The following is a 21053-nucleotide window of genomic DNA, read 5'->3' on the forward strand; positions in this document are numbered from 1 at the left end:
ATCCATCACATGTTTATAGTCTAGGTCAAGGTCAGGTTTGCACGCACCCATATTTTTGGTGTGGTCTGGAGTTTCTTTGATTATATCGTAACATTCTGTGCCTTCCTGTACACTTTTCAAAAGAATCTTGCACAAGGGGATCTTAGACGCATGCATACGCTTCTTGTCGATATTTGCAATATTGACCGGCACGTGCTGTTTCCATGATGCGATAACCTTCATCTCAGCGCGCTGCATCCCACGCGTATGTTTCCCTATTGTAGATGCACTAAAAGAAAAGTAACTGCATCTCTGTATGGTGCTAGGTGCAAACCGGCTTGCCCATGCGCAAGGTTTTAGTCCTAGCCAACATGTGACATTATATAGTGTCCTGCGATGTATGCACTCTGTGCCATAGTAAATGTAATAGTAAGGCAGCTCAAGCAAATGTTTCCATCAATTGTTCAGCTCTGCTGTCCGACTGAAGCATTTATTTCGGTGCACTATTGCTGAAAATTGGTAATATATTGTAGAAGTTTGACAGTGCTAAAACGACTGGCACTTTTAAATTGGTAGCATGATTACACTATGTTATTGTCTATAATCAATCAGGTTGTTATGTGTGTTACAAAAATACCACTGCATGCACATGCAATTAACATTTCTCCAGTTCTGCATACAGATATTTTCCACACAGCGTGCTCGTGATCTTAATGATCCAATTCAAAATGGGACTACTTGACAATCTCCTTGGTGTGGACGATAGCAAAATGATCAAGTATCTTTACAACATTTCAGCTGCGAAATGTTGAAACTCTGCTTGCACATTACACAGCCCAAAAGGCATCAGTGGGTAGGCATCCACACCAGAGTATGGGGTGCCATCCCCCAATTTGTATTGTTACTAGGACAGGTCCAATTATCGGCTAATATGGAATGTAGTTCAGATCCATGTATTTACTATAGTAATAATTGTTTTCTGTTAGTTTGACTGAGGGATTTCTCCATTGATAGTTTGTGGTAATACTGTGCACTCCCAAATGAAATGACTTATTATGCAACAAACTTCACATTTATTCTTTGGTCATTCGTAGTGTTGCCACAAAGAGTGTTATACAGTAAAGTATCTGGTTGGCAAGGTGCTAGGGGAGTTTTCCTAAAGTTACACTGATAGTAAGACTTTAGTAAGCTATCCCAGTGGTGTGTAGATCCCCAACTCTTCGTATCAATCTGCACTAACTCAGGACCTTGGTAGAGTGGCAGAGCAGTCAGGCTTATTTTAAGTGGAAGATGTGAGCTGTAGGTAAGTACATTGAACCAAATAAATAAAGTACATCAAAGAAACACTTACACATAAATGTATATTACAATATATATTATATTTACACAAGAGTCACTATTAATGCTTAGCACATTAAACATCACACATAGGTAAACATTTCAATACTTTCAAATAGGCTCTTCTTAGTTGGTAGTTGCTGAACGCATTCAATTGTTAAAGGAGTTTGCCAGTTATATCAGTAAATTCGCGCACCCACAAAATAATAAGGTAATTGTATTTAGACTGCATACACATATAATATAGTGATTTTTGGGGAGGAAAACAGTTGGTTAGTATTATCCTAATAGAGCTTCAGGTTCTGGAGGCAGTTTCGCAGCACAGTGAGTCTGTTAAAGTAAAAAGCTCAGCCCTAGTTAAAAAGTAGTTTGTATGGGGTTTAAAGTTTTGCAAAGAAATAAAAAATCAAAAGTCCCTATGGATACTTTCTAGTCTCTAGGCAAGAAGATGCAAGAAGGCTTTACCAATGTTGGAGACCCTGAGAAAAGGACTCACTAAAGGGACACAAGCAGCAGAAGGGGTTGCCCTGGACACTTCTACGTGCACACCAAGGTTCTGGAGCGACTTTCTGTAATCGGGTAAGCAATACCCTTTCCCTCTCAGTACCTTAGGTTAGAAGAAAATGTTTGTGCTCTATGCTCCGCGATGTTGCAGCTCTGGACCCGACCTCTGGATTCCTTGGTCTGATGACTGAGCTCGATGCTCCGCGATGTTGCAGCTCTGAACCCGACCTCCCGATTCCTTGGTCTGATGACTGAAGGCAAGAACTGAATGGGATCTTTCAGCAGCAGTCTCGAGGGAGGGCCTGCGGCACGACTTTCAACAACTTCTTGGTTCACTCTGTGGTTTTGACGCCTTTTCTGCAGCACCAACAATGGACGTGATTCGCACAGTCAATCTTCTTTGCTTCCAGCAGTACTACACTCTGATGAGGGGGTCTGGGCAAGGTGGAGCGGATCTCTGGAGGATCCTTAAGGGCTCAGCAAAGATTTGGACGGATTCAGGCTTTCCACGACGATGCACTTGAAATGGGCAGCAGGTCTCCTGGTATTGGGGTTCCACAGCTCTGGAAACACCTAGCACCTGGGAGAGGACTCAATTCAAAGTTTGTCTTGGGACTGGTTGTTCCCACCAGCCAAAGGGAAGGAGTCGTCTTCTTCGGGGTTCCTCTGTGGTACAGAAAACAGGGTCAGGACAGCAGTGGTCACTTCACAGGGTTGCTAAGGCGCTGCAGGTGTCTCTGACCTTCTTCTTCGGTTACTTCAGCTTCCAGTGGTCGACTTGCATTTCACTCCAGAAGCCTCACCTTTTATACAGTTCCAGCACACACTCCTCCGCAATCTCTCTCAGCATTTACAGAAAGGGGTGTTTGTCCAATCAGGACAGCCAGACCCGTGTGGGAGCTGGTCCTATTCATGCACTCTGGCAGACAAAGGACAGGGGGGGGTGTAGAACTCCTCCCCCACGTCCTGCCTGCCCATACTCTCTGGAGCCCAGGCTGGGACACCCAATGGTTCCTGCCAAAGGCAAAACGCACACACTGACCTCCCTCTCCCAGAATGGTAGAAGGAGGGCTAACAAAGAATAGCCACGCTAGTAATGGCGAAAATAGAAGGGAGGTCCCAAGTTGCTACTTGGGTGCACATATTGTGCACTAACGAGGCTATGGGCATTGCCTGCGGTACAAAAATGACACAATAGTTGGTAGAACGCGTCCATTGCCACCAGCCATAACTAGGAGATTGTCTATCTTGTTCTTATTGTGGATTTGTATAGCGCCTTATATACCACTGGTATGATCTCAAAGCGCTTGTGGGTTGAACGCCCTTGGAGACCGTAGTCGAGATCAGTGGAGATAGTGGGGTAATCTATAGTGTTTGGGTGCACTCAGTATGTGTGCAGCCAGTACGGATGGCGCGTTGGTGGCCGCATTCTAACAAAACGTGCAGTGCAGTGGTTGTGAGAGATCAGTGGAAGGTGAGCATCAAGGTAGTTGGTCTGAGAGTCTGCATTCTGGTGACTGCGGGCCAATGTTAGAGATTTATGTGGGCAGCTAGGCAGATTTTTTCGTGGGGTATAGCTGCGTTCTTTCAGGCTGTTGAGGTGTTCATGGAGTAGTGTAGGTATGTGTGCAGCTAGGCCGAAATTGGTTGAGGGGTATAGCTGCGCATATTGGTATGTGTGATGAGTGACTGTGCTTACTAGTATGGGCCTCAGATTCTGATAACTTTCGGAGCCCAAAGTGCATGTCGTTTCTGTCCTGGTCGTTCCTGGTAGAGGATCTCTGAGTCAGATTCTCCTGCTGGTGCAGGTATGTTATGTTGGCTCGGTCGAGAGTCCTTGAAACGCAGGCTCTGTTTTAGGTGTCAGAGGGCTCATTTTCCGGGTCGCTGGTCAATGGTTTGTGGCAGGTGGCTGGGTATCTCGACATGATGGTGGTTATGGATCTGAAATTATATTGCAACAACGTAGTCTCATCGAGGCCGGGGTGCTAGAGAACAGATTGGACGGAGGCCGTACAGAATACTTAGTATTCAGCCTCAGGTGGGGTAATTCACTGCCTTATTGCTTGCCTGACTTGAGCATGTACCGCCTTGTATACCAGGTGTGGATGGTGAGATAAGGTCTATTCAAGATGTTGCTAAAAAGTCACAGAAGCAGAGAGAGGGGGGATACTAGGTATCCCCTTGGCACTCCACATAAGGTGGTGTGGGCCAGTCTCTCAGACTATATATTTCTGGGAGAGATACTAAGTATCTCTCTATCCTTAAGAATAGTAGTTCCTTGAGGATATAAAAAGAATCTCAAAGAAGGGCCGTAAGGGTCCCCAGCAACACTGCCCATTAAGGAGCTATGTGCTGCAATAGAAAAATACCAGATGGCTTTAAGAGTTATGGAGTAGACAGACTCCATAGTACAGGTAGCATTCCAAAAGACAGATCCCACAAGAATGAATGAGTGGAAAAAGGCTCCACTCATTCAGGATTAAAGAAAAAGGTCAAGAAGTCCAGCAAAAAGTGCTTGGGGTCTCACTAGGAGAGGGAATGAAGCATCAAAATGATAAAACCCCATAACACATGGCAAATAGCAAGACTTGTGGTATGCATCAGGAAAAGCACTGTATGTTATTTCTTGTGGTCCACCGCAGTAACATCTAGTGATGGCTTGCTTTAATAGATTTTAGCCATTCAGGAGTGTAGTATTCTGCATGTGCACCTTTCTGGTTCGGAACTGGGGAGAGGTTACACAGTTGTCCACCTCTCCTGCCGCCAAGCTCAGTTATATGTAGCCCATCTTCTTAGATGCTTGCATGGATGCTGTCTGCAGTAGCAACACCAACCAGGCACTTCCCTCAGCCCCCCATTCACTATCCCCCTGGCCTCCTTAACTTGTCTCCTGCACATGTTGGTGGCTGGAGAAAAGTCTTTGAAGTTGCAGCATGGTTGTTATGGCCAGTGCTGTTCTGAGGTCTGCAAGAGCTGCGGATGGGATCAGGCGGCCTTGTTTCCCCGTACGCTGAAAGAAGAGGAACAATAAGGCTCTGTTTGCCCCATACGCTGAATGACGAAGAGCAATAAAGGTGAGTCACATGTTTGAGGACTCTCTATCATTCTCTCACCCCAGCTCTTTCTATTGTGTTATTGTTTACCCCTCTATTTGGTTCAGTCCTACCTTCTCTCAGCATGATCAAGGCATCCTGACCGAAGGGTGGCGTGGGGGGGAGGGACATTTGTCATCCTAAGAAAGATAAATGTGCAAAAGGTGTGTGGGTTTGTGTGTGTTATGGGAACAAAATGTGTTTGTGATGCTTGTGTGAAGTATTTGTGCTTGTGAGTGATATATAATGGTTACTGGAATGCAGGAGTACAGGGATGAGTATTGTATAAAACCTTTATTCAGCCCCCATCCCACTTCTAAACCAGCAGTGATCACAAGCATTAAGGTGAAACTGGCAGAGACCTACAGGTATACCTTTGCCAAGGATAGGCTATACTATTCAGGACGGGTGTGAGCTAGCGCAGAAGCAGGCCGAACAACAATAGTACCAAAATAAAAGAATGTCCAACCAAGGTTATAAAATAGGATACTTTAAACTAAAAATACACACAACTAATAAACCTAATGACCCGCCCCTGCAAGGAAAAACACAGAGAATGCAGAATTTGGAATAAAGGGCACTCTGAGTTTGAAGTGGAAGTTAGCAAGGTAAAAAAATGTTAGGAGCAAATGTCCCAGTGGAAGGTACTATATTAAAATGGTGTTCAGATGGATTTCTAGAATCTGACTTGGTGGACAAATTTTAGGAGGCCACCCTACTTACAGTGAACATTGGAACTCTGGGAGGTTAGCCAAAACCCAATGAAGGTAGTAATGGAGAGCAGCCAAGGTTATTCTCAGAACAGTCCGAGTGGGGTGAGGGGTCCACAATGAGTCCACACAGTGAAGCACGCAATAATTCAGTCTAGATTGTATACTATATTTGTTCTAGGCCTCAAAAATACACAAAAAAATTAAACAAGTGGGTGATAGCCAATAATAAACATTTCTGATGTTTGTGAATCTGCTTAGATCACATGCTGTGCATATAGTCCGAAATCTAGTGGAAATCAGAGTATTGCATAGTTTTTTCGACAATCGAAAAGGGATATCGACATGGACGTGACTAACACTATCCCTAACGTGACGTGTAGTTTACCCAAAATCCTTCACGAGTTGAGGTTCCACAGATGTTTTTTTCCCACCTATCTAGTCGGTTGCACACAATGCAGAGCTCATAAAAGTATTATATTGCTGTTTCCTATTTCTTCAGTGGTTCGCATGCCTCGATTACTACTCGACAGCTGTTTGACATCTGATTTTGTCCGCTGACGATCCATCCAGTGACTGCTCAGTGACTGTTTTCCATGTGGCCTTGGCCCTGCGGCCCAGCCTTTACAGTAGGGAGAGTGGGGCCCTGTTCATACAGTCTTCTCTTGAGAATGCCTTTTCTTCACCCCTTCTCTCTCCTTTCCTTTGGTCTGGCTGCTGCTTCCCTCTGCTATGGAGAGGACGCCTTTTACATTTTGCCCGTCTTGCAACGGCAAATTCCCCTGGAAGGACACCCATCACAGATGCAATCTGTGTCTTCCTCGTGATCATGACGAGCGTACCTGTAAAGCCTGTAAGCTCTTTTGGCCCACGCCCTGAAAGACAGGTGTATGAAACGGTGAGTGGCCTACGCTATGCAGCCCGAGAGTCACTCTCCCACCGGCGCCTCAGACAAGTCTGTCAGCAGCTGCAGCTCTGATTTGGAGGCTGTCGACCTTACTGTGGAGCCCTTGCTCTCCCCCATGTCCGGCCCTGAAAAGTATGCGCCATGGGGGAGCCACATCCCGGCGACAAAGACGCACACACACCACCTGCTCCAAAGCACACAACCCCTAGCCTTCCCTCGGCTTAGCTGTCAAGGAAGGCTTCTGCGCATGCAGGCGGTTGCCCGACATTTCGTCGAAAAAAATTCGTCGAAACCATTTGGTCGAATGTTTTTTTTTATTTTTATTTTCACTTTTTTTTTGGGGGGTGGGGAGGGGGCCCAACCCCCTTTTTTTTCTAAAAAACCCTTTTTTCCCCTAAACTACAACCTAGTATATATATATATATATATATATATATATATATATATATATATATATATATATATATATATATATATATATATATATATATATATATATATATATATATATATACATTTTTAAAAAAATTTGACCATTTGGTTTTCGACGAAATGTCCGGACACCCATGCAGGCCTGGCGCCCTCTATGCACACGCCCTCGCAGCCTGGTGGTAAATCCTCTTCTGTTACGGGAGCGCCCACTAAATCTATGGCCTTTGATGCAGTTTCATCAAAAGATACACACAGACTGGTACACTCAAAGCTTCGGGAGTATCTTTCCAAAGCTGTTTTGCATGTTTCGACCCCAAGAAAGCCTCCCCTTCGTCTGAGGACTATTCTTGGACCTCTATTCCTCTTTCTGAAGCACCACACCAAAATCCAGTCCTCCTGCACGACCCTTTCCCCCTCCTGATCCTTCAAGCTCATCTGAATTGACCAGGGACAAGTTTGATCCTTGTATGAATAGAATGGCCGAGTTCATTCATTTCTCTGGCCAATTCGATGATATTCTGAAGAGACAAAGGGATTTTCATCCCTGTCCTCTCCCTCCTAAATCAGAGGCTCCACTACCCAGGTGCTCAAGTCTCACCCCTGGGTGAATACCATCAGGACCCCCAGGTGGATGTGTTTCTAGATGACCTATGTGAGCCTAGCCAGGAAATTTGTTATGCCCAGGACTCTGGACAAGACATCCAAGATCCTACTAATCGGGACCCTGAAAGGAACCCTGCAGATGGCCATGGCTCTGACCCAGTAAACATTTTTCTGGACTCCTCCTCAGGCCAGAGACTCGCCTATTGACGACCAGATGATGTTCAATAACCTTCTAAAGAAGGCTACTGACCATATTCAAATTACCAACACGAGAAGCCCTTCCTGATTCGGACTGCGTGGAAAATATCCTTAAGGAAAATACCCTGGTCGCCAGGCCATCCCTTTGTTGAACTCAATTAAAAAGTGTCTGCCCCCCTCATTGCTCACACCATCGCTCACATGTGTGGTTAATCCCTGTGTGGAGAAAATGTTCAGCCGGGTCCTTTGGACCCGCTGTTCATCAGGGGCCATGCCATCCCTGACTCCCTAGTCATCACTACTACACTTAAAAGGGCTGGGATACCACTTTCCTCGTCGGAATCCCCTCCTGACAAGGACTGCAAGAAACTGTACGCCCTTGGCAACTGTGTCACCAACTCTGGCAGCTTCTCCACCAGAATAGCCAATAATACCACATTCCTAGCCAGCTATAGTACCGTTCAATGAGGTCTCATCCATGAGGGCCTTCAAGAAGTCCCAGAACCCGCTTGCACCTGCCTTTTGGCCGTGGTTGCGGAAGGACAAGTCACCCAGAATATTCTTAAAAATAACTTGGACTCTGCCGAAACTGCAGGGTGTTTCCTTGCCCAGGGGACCCTCCTCAAACACCATGCCTGCCTCAAAAATTGAGGCTTTAAACCAAAGACACAAGCCTCCCTGATCAAGAAGCCGGTGGAGGAAGCCAAACTTTTTGGGAAACCGGTTTATGAGTCTCTGGAGGACCACTAAGAAAGAGCATGAGACATTAAAATCGATCAATCAAATCTCGGCCAAGCCCTTCGTCCAGCGGGACAATTTCAACACTTGCCGGCCCTTTCATAGGCAGTCCTTCTCCCTCTATTGCCAAGGACACCATGGTTTGGGGGGCTCGAACTCGACCTCCTGACGGGGCTCCCCCAGTGGTTTGTAGTCCCCTCAACAGAGAGGTTTTTGTCAGGGAAAAGGCAGAGGCAGAAACTGCTTCAAAAGGAAAGGCTCCCTGCCTCCGCCTCCAAGTGACTCAGTGATACAGGTCCCCTTCCACACTTCCCCGGTTGGGGCACATCTAACATCTTTTACCCACCTGTGGGAGGGGATCACATCAGATCAGTGGGTACTCAAGTCTGTTGCCCACAGGTACTGCATCTAATTCCTCCATCCACCCCGCTACCATCCACCTGTTAGCAGGCGACTGTCATCAGACCTTCTGCGCATCCTGTTGGACGAGGTCCAGGTCCTGCTAGAAAAGGGCGCCATCTAAGATGTCCCTCATCTCCAGGTAAACAAGTGCATTTATTCAATATGATATGATATGATGTGGCATTTATAACATGCCTATACACAAGTGTTTCAAGGCACGACGAGGCAAGGGAGGGGAACAGAGGGAAGATAGACAACGATCCTACTAGGCCAGGTGTCATTCAGATTGTGCAAGTGCATCTTTCTTCCTTGTACCCAAAAATGATCTAACCATGCGCCTTGTTTTAGAGATGCGTCTTGCAAACAAGAATGTCAAACCTCAAAAAGTCAGGATGAGAACTCTTCAGGAAGTAATCCTTTTGCTGCGGCAGGGGGATTACATGGCCATATTGTACATGAAAGATGCATACTTTCATATTTCAATATTGCCAGAGCACAGAAAGATAGAGGACACACACTGTCAGTTCAAGGTTCTCCCGTTCAGCATTGCCTCAGCCCTGTGGGTGTTTACAGAGGTACTAGCATTAGCGGCGGCTCACCTGAACAGGCAGTCTATCCCTGTGTACCCTTACCTCGATAACTGGCTCATACCCGGAGACTCGTACGGAACATGCCTGGGAAATACCCAGAAGACAGTAGCTCTCCTATTCAATCTAGGATTCTCTATCAACGAGAAGAGGACAAGTCTGGTCCCCAGCCAAGTCAAAAGGTTTCTGTGCGCCCTGGTTCGGACAGAAGACAGGCTCATCTTCCCCTCCAACGAGAGGGTTCAGAATATGCTGTTCCAGATCCCTCATTATGTAGCCAGCCATGCAGTTGCTGCAGATGATGGCTTCCTGCATCCTCCTAGTTCCTCAAGCTCGTTTGCGCACTCGCCCCAGGCAGGAGTGGCTCTTGAGCCAATGGCGTCAGGCCAGCGGCCAGTGGAACGATCTAGTGGTTGTCTCGACAGCCCTCGTTCAGTCTCTGCAGTGGTGGTCAAAGGAAAACCTTCACCACCCCTGCAGTAGATGCCACTCTCACCACGGACGCATCTCTGTCGGGGTGGGGAGCTCACCTCCTTCAACGGGCGCATGCCATATGGCCCCCATCAGTAGCATCCAGTCACATAAATCTGTTGGAACTGGTTTGCGGTGTTCAAAGCATTGAAAGCCTTCCAGGCTCACCTTCAGGGGAAAACAGTTCTCGTCCTTACAGCACCACAGCCATGTACTACCTGAATAAACAGGGGGGCACTCATTCTCTAGGGAGATCCAAGGTATCCCAGATCATCTGGAAATGGACACTCAAACACGACATGTTTCTTCTATCACAACATGTTCCAGGGGAACAGTCTTCTGGCAGACTCGCTCAGCCGAGACTTTGACCAACTCGTAGAGCATGAGTGACGCTTGCAAGAGCACATTCTACTCAACGTCTTTACAGAGTGGGGTTTTCCAGACATCAACCTGTTCGCGACTCTGGAGAACACATCCCCCATCTGAAAGGTGCTTTCTTTTTTGTGTCTTCTTCCTCCCAATTGGGGGAGTTTCTTGCAAGTGCCCTTCTATGCTGTCCAGGTGTTTCTGGATGGGCAAAAGCATTTCTGCAACAGCTTTCTTGATGCTGGTCGCCACAGAAGATCCCAGTACCTTCTTGAAGCTGTCTGCCATAGCCAATTCATCAATCTGGTAAGCATCCTCCTCATATTCTGACCAATCCTGATCTGCCTGAGGTGAGTACTGAGCTGCCATAATGCTAATATAGATAAACTTTAATGCACCTTTCTCTCACCTTTTTTTATTTTATTTTTTTATTATATCCTGCTGGCAACAGACCGCCTTCTCTCAAGCCCACTGTAGTCTAGTAAAAAGGGTGTGTGCTTAGGACACACTTTCTTTTCCTCCTCTCTTTTTCTTAATTTCCTTTTTATTATGATTTTCTTTTTTCTTTTTCTTGAAGATCAACGCAACTAGTAAAAAGAAACTAGTGAAAACTGCGTCTCAATTGGGCTCTGGAAGCTGCTGCTAGCGCTTGAAATCTGTTATGAAAAAGTAACGGAAATGCGGGCGCAAGCTCTAGCAGCTGAGGAAAGGACTTAAGGAGCAGGAGCTCCATCTAGTGGCCGCAGGGAGAACCGAGGCCACAGTGAAGTTCCGCGCTGCCTCCCCGAGCCTCACGAAGCAAGAAATGGGCCGGGGAGGCAAGCGCGAATGTCCGAAAAACGGACGAAAGAAAAACCAGCAATGGGGCCGCTCGCAAGATAATCATGTTATCAGTAGCTACCCAATAAACGTAGCGTGCTAGATGGATGTCAAAACAACAATGAATCCAATATATTATAATAACATTCAGTTAAATAAGAAGAAATCTAACTTTATATGCTATTAATCATAAAAGACAATAAGGCATGCCTGTACTTAACTCTTGCTGTGAACAGCAAAGAAAGAGGAAGTTACATCATCCTTATGTCTATTTGGAGGGACTACTACTATTGGTGAACTGAGGTCACATGTTTTGGTAACCTACTTGAACTTTGACTAAGGCTACAGGGAAATAAAGTTTTTCTTCTTCAGAGACTGTTATATGGACTAAAAGTTCTGGTTTATTGTGGTTTTGTCGTTATTTTACTGCACCTCGTGTTATGTTTACCTTTCCTTGCTCAGGTGCAGAAAATACTTGCTGCTGAGCTTCTTTTCGTATGTGAAATAAAAGAAAGAGAAGCATAATGTGAGCCTCCGGTCTTGACATAGAATCAAAGGCAGTTACATTAAGAGAGCAATAGGAACATTGCATGCTTGTAATCGTTCCTTGTAGTTAACTAGAATAAAAATGTTAAAGCAATGCTAAAAACACTTGAGGCAAGAGATCGCCAGTCTCAGACATCAGGAGATCGAATGGCCAATGGAAAAGTTAGTATGTGTAGCATTTTACACATGTTTTCAAATGATCATAGATGCAAACCTTTTCTCCAGGATCATCTGTAATGTGACTTTGTGACCCAACACACATTACTCATCATACCCTCCATTTTCTGCGCACTCTCCAAGCCTCCAAATAGTAAATTTTTTCCTTAACATGACATTTTATTGCTTATTTTCTAAAGAAGTCTCTGGTCCCAATTCTGATGTTGGCGCAGTGAGCATGCTAAAGAGCACGAATCATTGCGCCAAATCTGAACGCCCAGGCTCCACCACTATTCTCAAGTGGTCCTGGGCGTCCTCGTAGTGCACGACAGTGCACATTCATTCCTCCTGTTTTTGACAATGGGCGCAATGGAAATTCTCTACAGCACTTTGTTTAAATAACGACTTATTCGTTATTTAACGAAAGTGCTGCCGAGAACACAGCAGCACCCGAGGAAGCGCGGGGATTATTACAAATGTAAAAAACACCTGTTTCAAAAAATATAAAAGCACCCAGATTAAGTATGGAACAGCAATTGGTTACTTCATTTCAAAATGAAACAAAGCAATATTGTCAACCAATCAAAAGGAATATAAAGATAAAATAATACGCACACATCTTACAAAAATGCAAAACATACACATTTTTTAAAAAAACACTATCAGTGTATGTACATGATGGAAGCTTAATTTATCACTGTATGAATACATAGAAATGTGCATTGAACCCACAATTAAAACCGTGGATTATTACATTAATAATTACCCACCCACCCCTCTCCACAACCATTAATCTTCGCCCACCTGCCTGCACTCAGCAACCGGCTTCCTGTGGCACTCCTCCACAATACCGGCACGGAAATGGTACCATGTATGTGCGCCACTTTAACGCACATTAAAAAGTAGAGGAGTGCCACAAGACTACCCGTCTTAAATGGCAGGTAACGAATGTGGCGGTTCCTAAATTGGCTTCCCACCCATCCTAGCAACCGCCACATATATTCTGAAAGTGGCGCATTCATTCCGACTTCGAAAGAATGCGCCACCTTCCGAATAGGTCTTAAGTACCGAGAAGGTCGTTAATGCTTTTCCCGACCTTTTCGGTACTTAACACCCACACGAGAATCGGGCCCTCTGTTTTTTTATTTTGTAAGATGTGTTTTGGTGCGTGGAAGACATGAATTTTATGAGCAGGAGATTAATGGACATGACCCTTAACCTTTCTCTTCAGAGGCTGTACTACCATCCTGTATTGAAGGTATTTTTCACAGCACATACAATTCTTTTAAGAGTTTGAAATAAAAATCAGGAATCGTAGCATTGTTAGTGGTGGAAGTAATAAATAATGCTTATCAGTAGCAAATATGCATTTCTCCAACAACTCCTACTGCGGTGCAAGTGCTTCACCTGGACTGCTGCGGTTTTTTTCACCTTGCTGACAGTTGTATGCAGTTCAAGGGCTCTTCTGAGCTTTCTCCGTTGATTATTTTAAAGATGCCTTGAAGGAACCTGAAGTTTAAAAATGGCAAGTAGGAAAGTTGATTGCTGTCATCAATCACTCTGTAAGAGTTCTTTCTGTGTTTCCGGCCTGGTAACACTAATGACCAGTCCGCATGAAGCAGCATTGTAGTGGGTTTTAGTGGCATCCAAGAGGTGTAAACATTGACTTTAAATTGTACAAAATACTTGCTCACCATACAAGGTTGTAATCCAACACATACCATGTAAAGGTCCCCCATAATTTGTTGTGCACGAAGGAATCCCTGGCATAATACCCCACCCCTTTAGCCCCCATCCCTGCTCTGTTCATACACCTCTCTCTTAACTCAACACCAGAGGAATATAATTTTGGCTGAAATCTGACCCCCACTCCCAATTTCTTTCCTTCAGGGAGAAGACGGCTTTAGTATTTGAAATCTGCAGCAGTTTTTCGAATTACTCAAATGTGCTGATTTGCACAGCCATGCTTGGTGAGCATCCTAGAGCTCAACCAAAGCCAGTGACATGTCTGTGTGGGTGAGAAATGGCTGTGGAGTGCAAACTGCTTGTGAAATGTGCTTACACCACATAGAAATTGGTACTCAATTTATCGGCCAAGGACGGATAAAAGGCTGAGTCAGGCTTGCTGGTAGTCTAAACATCGACCTAAAAAGCGCCCATGCATAATGGGTTTAACTGGCCTACGGGGTAGTAGATCAAGGCCAAAGTAGCGGTACATCTTGCTAGATTGTGAAACCTTTTTTGGGATCTTGTGAGACAATATTATATGACTGACCGGGCCCTGCGAAGTAGGTAGTTTCATGAATATTAGATGATATCTCTCAAGGCAAACCAAATGAACGCTCTTGACACCAGAATAACTACACCATTTCCAACTCCATAGTTTATAGGTGTTTTATCACCAGGTACGATGAGAAGAGCACAGTTGAGGGGATAACAAGACGCTACAGGAATGCTTTTCAATTCTTGAATAAATACATGAAATTATGATCATTTTCACCTTATCTTCCGGTTTTTATATTTTTAAAAATCCAATTAATATTGTTGTATTGTCCATGTTCTGTCGATGTCTTCCTTACTCCTAAAACCGACAAATGTTCTGAATTCTTTGTGGATGGAACATACAATGAAGGCAGAAATCACTAGATACACTTTGGTTCCAAGTCTGCTATAAATCTACCAAGTATATGATTGATGTACCACAAGTTAGTACCATCTGTTGAAAGGATATCAAATGTTACTTTTTTAAAATTAAAGACTTCGATGAAGCTAAAAGCTCATTTTTGAAATAACTTGTTCAGAGACGTGTCATTAGCTATGGCAGACATCCCTACCTAGGCACACGTAGAGCCCAACTGACGACCACAATTTTTCATTTAATTTCATTCAGCTTTATTTTGACAAGTCATGAGAGCACAGCACCAAACATCAACATATTAAATCCATAAGTATCACAGATATTACAATATGAGTTAAAATACAATTAAATACACAGATTAAGAGTATAATACATCCACAAATCAAAATGTTAGTACATTACTATTTTTCCAAAATCCTGTCTGAATTTATAAATGTTTTAGGTGTTTGCCCTTAATAATATACAGCTGTACAAGAATAAATAAGCATTTTCAAATCACTTCATCCTTCTTAGCCAAGCGTGTATGAGATAGCTTGAAACCACGTCTGTACTGTCCTTTGTGGACAGTGTCTTACAAAGTGGCGAGGCAGAGGACAGGGTACAGCAACCTTTCATCCTCCACCATGGTTTCAAATGTCGCTTACGAATACCAATGTACGCAGGGCGCAGAAATAAAAAAAAGGTGTAGGCTTTCCGGACTTGAAATGTCTACATGATCAAGATTCTGCACATAAAAAGGACTCCTTTTAATGGACAATTAAAAAATTAAAACAATTAAAAAATTAAAAAACGGATTACTGTTTGCACAGCTCAGCATAGTTTTGTCTTCATGCCATTCCATGTCTTTTTTTTTTTTTAACCAATGCACTGGAATTTGTATTTATGGACGCAGGATTTTCCGCAACTCTGCCTCTTAGATTTCATCCAGACTAGTTTTCACATTTCTGAACCAAGAAGTTTGTAATATACCCGGTTGATTGAGGAAATCAAGCAATGCATCTCTGTAAACCACTAGGGCATGGTCAGTGTGCGATTTTAGGCAGTATAGAACTGACCTTAATGCAACAATTGTTTCAATCGGTAAGGATCCTAAATCATAGTGTACGGGAATGTTTGGTGCAGAAAAGAGAAGCCCCATCAATTGTTTTAAAATTTTATTTTCGCTCACTGTCAATGATTTTAGTTATGCATGCTTACCTCGCTTTGGACCTGTAAACAGTTAGTGCTGATTTAGCTAATCTGCCCCCTTTTTCGTGGGCATATTTTAGTACTGCACCAGCTTTTCTTTTGAAAATTAAGTTGGCTTTAGGGGGGTGCTGTTGCGCACTGCAGTGATGGCCGCCTGATTTGTGAGCTCCCGCTCCAGCTAGAAATCCTGCGATCAAATATCCTTTTTGGAGCCCCCTAAAGCACTACTAACTGCGGTGCAGATGGACTGAGTACCCGTCCCTAACGCCTGAAAATCCTGATGAGCTACGGTCATGGCCGCCGAAGTTGTGGCGGCCTGAGTATTGACCGGCCCTTGCTGCAGGCGCAATCGGCCTGAGAGCACCAAGAGGAGACAACGCAAAGCACCGGATTTGAATAAGCGAGGGCCCGCAGAGGGGTGGGGGCCTTTGACTGCGGCCCGCGCCCGTGGTGGGCTACTGAGATTTGGGATCCAAGCCGGCTGGGGAAGTTCGGCAGCGCCGGCGCTCTCAACATACGCCTGCCGCCGGTCCCCTGAGACGCCCTGCAGGGAAGCCATATAACAACGCGGCAACATTAAAACACACAGAGACCTGGTGGAGCAGCGGCATACTCCTTATTACACTGGGTAAGGAGATCAGAGGCACAGTGAAAGGGGGAAGGGATCCGGCTGGTGCGGCACCCCCGACTGTCCAACGGCCGTTCCCTTGCGGGCCAACGCACCCGCGGGTCCCAGTGCACGGCACGGGCCTGGCCCGCCCGGAAACTATAAAAGACTGCGCCTGCCACTGGCCTCAAATAGCAGTGGGGGGGTGTCTTGAAATGGGAAAAATCTTCCTCGGGGCCAGCCCTTGGGAGCAATAATTACCCAATTCAGCCCAAAATACAGGTTCTATTGTGCCGAGCAGTGAACTCATGCTAGTGACAAATGACACCTTCAATAAGTTTTAGTATTTATTCTAAACAGTGAATTTCATTTACATTTTGGGATTCAAGTTAGAGAAGATTACAAAGCACAAAACTTAGAGAAATGCAAAACATAGAGAAACATAGAGAAACACAGTCTTACGCCCCTTCAATCAGCACTGGGAGACCCTGGCCCTCATAAGCTAGCTGTAACAAGCCCCGCTGAGAGGACAGCGCAGTAGGGTACCGTCAGAGCTCCAAATTCCGGGCACTTGATCTTGCTCGAACCAAGTCCACAGATCGATCTCCCACCTGAGTCATGTGGGCATGCGTTTTTTATCAGTCCATGACGCACAGTTCCAGAACTTTCCCTGTGCAAAATATAGGCTTGCTCATGGAAAAACCCAACTCTGTGAATTTCCACTGTGCTGCTTTTCTGTGCCCCTCCCTGCTTGGAGCCCATCTGCTCGAAAGCTCAGGAATGTCTTATCAGTGCCTTCCCAGAGAAAGGAAGATTAGTTTACGAAGTCATGCAGGGCTACAGTTAGAAAGGCAGAATATTCTAAGAGAAGCCGAGATGATTTAATCCCATGTGAGCAAGCTCTAAAAGGCATGCACTCATAGCTTAGTGTTCATAGCGCTTAAGACTGGCTATCTAAGCGCTATATAGGTGCCATAATGTTTCAAACACTCTAATAATGTCTATTAGCTACAGAGCTGGGGCCTTCGCTCTGCCTGTTTATCTACAATGCATAATGTGACCTATCACTCCTACTAGGCCTGCATATTCCTTGTAGCTCACTACTGCATAATGGAAGTGCTACAACAGACTACTGTCAGCATTTTTGGCACATACTTTGAATAAACTATTGGCTTTCAGCGGCTAATGCTGTCATCTAAAGCCCTGATTGGCAAAGTTGCAATTTTGCTTATCACTACATTCCACCCCTATTCAAAGTGTGTGCGACAATGCTGACTAATACTCATCAATATAGTATTTAGTGCAGTGATAGAGACCTTGGGGCTTTGCAAGAGGTTTAAGCAAATTATCTTCTAGCGGTTAGTCAGCGTGGCATGCAAGGTTAGTAAAAACACTACCTAAACAAAAATGTACACAAAGTGAACAGTGACATATACCCTTGCCAAAACCTGGCCTACACAAAAATACCTACACAAAGTGAACATGGACATTTACTCTAGCCAAAACCTTGCCTACACAACAATACCTAAATAATTATTGTATAACTGATTGTCAGTTAAAAAGCAGCATGCAGTTAGAATGTCAAGGCAATCCGGTGTAGTCTAATCTACAATGCACTATTGCATTTATGTATGGTTACCAATTGTAAACCTGGCAGCCTTTCACTCTAAGGGCCTACCCTCCCCCTGATCCCAGGGCATTCAAACGGGACTATGGGCTGTGTGATTAGACACTTCCCCCATGTATGTGGAACCCAACCAGAAACCATCTAATTTCATGAGCAAGGTGAACCCATGGGCACCAGGTTATCTAAATAAAAACAATTCTACTAATTTGCATTAAAGCATGGCATGTGTTATTCATGCAATCAAAAGCAAGCGATTTGATCCATATGTATGCTGGTAACTGTAGCTCTGTGTGCCAGTGGGTTGAGGATGGTCGCCCCCACTCGGAGCGAAAAGCCAACACCTGCTGATTTAACAATGTTTGCCATACAATGCATCGTGTGTATTTAGCAGTCTTGTTGACCTGCCCTATGGCAGAAAAAATGTCTTCATACCTAAAATTCTGCCATCTCCAGTGGTTGCCAATACTTGTAGCAGTGTTGGGCGTATCAATGGACCCCACTAGGCCAGAGGTTTTATAGCAGATCTGGCATCAAAACCCATATTGGCTAGCTTATTGTGCACAGTTTCTATGTCAAAAGCATATAAAGCTCCTGTTACTCCCCGCTGCTCCTGCAATTAATGAATCTAGCTCCCTAGCTACGCGCACTCTAGTGATGGGCCATAGAAATGGACTCCATTTGTAGCAGCTTGGTAGTACTAAGGAAACATTGCCTCATGATAAATCTATGTCTAAGTGTATCACTGTAATAATAGAGGTGTGCATTACCAGCCTACAATTTAAATGTTGCCTTACTACTGGGAAATCTAACATGTTCACAGTTTCTACCTTGTGTGACTTGGAGAATACCCTTCTCCAAGTGGGATATCTACCATATACAATATTAGTTTTAGCTACAAACACCATACTACCATCCGGCAGTGGCTGTTTCATCACACCATTGTGTGAAATGCATTTAGTCAAATTATAGTCCATAAAATCTTGGCGAGAACACTTGCTGCAGTTCTTGGTCAGAAAAAACATCACATTAAACAAATTAAACAAATCGTTGTATCCATTCACTGAAACATTTGGGCCTAGGATTTCATAGACACCAGTCATATGAGTCAGTGACAAAAGATGCCTGACAATGTGCCAGGCTAGTACGCTAGCAATTCCATGTGAATTCTCATTTGTAGCGCTTTTCCAAGGAATTATTCTAAATGTCTACAATCAAAAGGTGACTCTTTGCATTAGTGTGCTGGAGACAACTGTCCCCACAAAAACATGAAACTGGTTGGTTTAACAAAAACCGTGTCACAAAATCAAATATCAAGTCAGTCATGGTTTCATTTACCCGCCTTAAGGCTGGCTGTAAAAGTATCCAGTGTTTCAAAGGTTACCATCTCAAATTAGAGCTCACACACTTGGCAGCATTACTTCAAATTAAGGACCTTACCCTACGCAAAGCTGACTTTGATGTGCGCACTCATTTTATCTCAAAATATATTACGCTCCTGCTTGCATAATCCTGCTGCCCCAACAATTCATAAATCATTTTCCTGCCTACGTGCAACGTAGTAGTTTTAGAAAAGGCAAAATATCTCTGGTTAAAGCAATTCAGTTGGAAAAGCAAAACATTTTGTTTTTTCAGATTCATCTAAAAAATGCATTTAAAAACCATTTTTCAATGTGTTAGCATTCAAGTGCTGTGTCACACAGCTGTTTGTGGTGCATGATGTCACAGTCCACAAGCCATTGTCCACAGTCCTTTAAACAAGAAAGGCAAAACATATCAACCAAGTTATTTCCAGCAACTGAATCATTTGAATGTGCAGCATCAAATATTTGATAACTAGCCAAGTCTGCACCGTGCCAGTTCAGCAAAAGTTATTACTCTGTTGGACACCTTTCGCAGGTTGCAGAACAAATGTCCTCATACGTCATGCATGTTAGCAGCATTGCGTGCGGTGCAGGACAGGTTCAAAGTTCACATATCTCGCAGTGACTCGCTTTCTCTGAGAATGCGTCTGCTTGACTGATCAGTGTCACCCGCAAATTGCACACATCTACCCCGATCATGGCACGCAACTGTCTTGTTTTTTTTGCCTAGGCAAAATACAAACAGAAATGTTAGGATTTCATCAAAAGTACAATGTCATTATTCTTCACGTTAGGATGTCATCAAAACTTCAATATCAGCATTATCCACCCCTTCCCTTAACACCACCCCCACCTTCAGAAGTCTCATCAGGTAACTACACACTTTATCATTGCTACCACAATTATTTGTCACCCTTCTTTGTGTTACTGGGGGTTTATTTGCACTCAACCATTCGGGGTGTAATTGCCTAATCACAAACTCATTTGTGCAATGCGATCATAGTTGGTCAATGGTACTTCCGACTGATCTGTGCTTTTACAAAAGCCATATAATAAGTACCCAGGTCGCACTTCTCAATGGATAAATGCTTTTCTTTTTCACCAAAGCGATCACGAATGCCAGGCGCCAACTTGCCTCCATTGTCTCATGATCTTGATTTAGGTTGCCCTGCTGGCATCACTCCATATTTCAAAGGTAAAGTCTTTCAGTCCAATACCGCCTGCAGTTGCACAAGCAGCTTTGTTTATTTTTCTCCATACAGCTAGTGTCTTTCAAGCCGCTGGTTTTCCACTTGTCATTTTCCCAAAGGGTGTCTGCTGATTTCTTGGGCCACCCCTTTGAGCGCGATAGTCTTAAGTCAGTTTCTTTTGTTTCTTCAACAAATCATTCATTCTTGCACTAAGCCGTGAGGCTTCTGGATCATGGCTAATGTGCAGTGTTCATGTTATACTCCAAGGCCCCGCTCTGCATGTTGTCTCTTGCAAAACGGCTACTTTTGTCAGTTTGCTTCCATCTGGAACACCATAATGTCTTTGTCAGTTACTCCAGCCCTGGCAATGTAGCTTGCATTTTGCCAGCTGTGTATTTTCACTTCTCAAAGCGTCGAGGTTTCTTCTCCAGTGCACAGCGCTTTACTTTAGTTCACATCACATGGAGCACTGGGATGCAGCTTGCACAGCAATGTCTCTTCACTTCACATCACATGGCGCATGGGGATGCAGCTTGCACGGCAATGTCTCTTGAAATGGGCAGCTGTCTTTTCTTAGCCCATTCACAGATG

At 44.3% G+C, this 21053-nt stretch overlaps 1 protein-coding gene across 2 annotated transcripts in view; it reads left to right on the forward strand.

Moving 5' to 3' along the window:
* Positions 1-21053, forward strand: part of PRKRA (protein activator of interferon induced protein kinase EIF2AK2) — a 700997-nt gene that overhangs the window by 649563 nt on the left and 30381 nt on the right. The gene's annotated exons all lie outside the window — the stretch shown is intronic.

The sequence above is a fragment of the Ambystoma mexicanum genome, chromosome 9 (assembly GCF_040938575.1).
Source record: "Ambystoma mexicanum isolate Mex_15411 chromosome 9, UKY_AmexF1_1, whole genome shotgun sequence".
NCBI lineage: Eukaryota > Metazoa > Chordata > Amphibia > Caudata > Ambystomatidae > Ambystoma > Ambystoma mexicanum.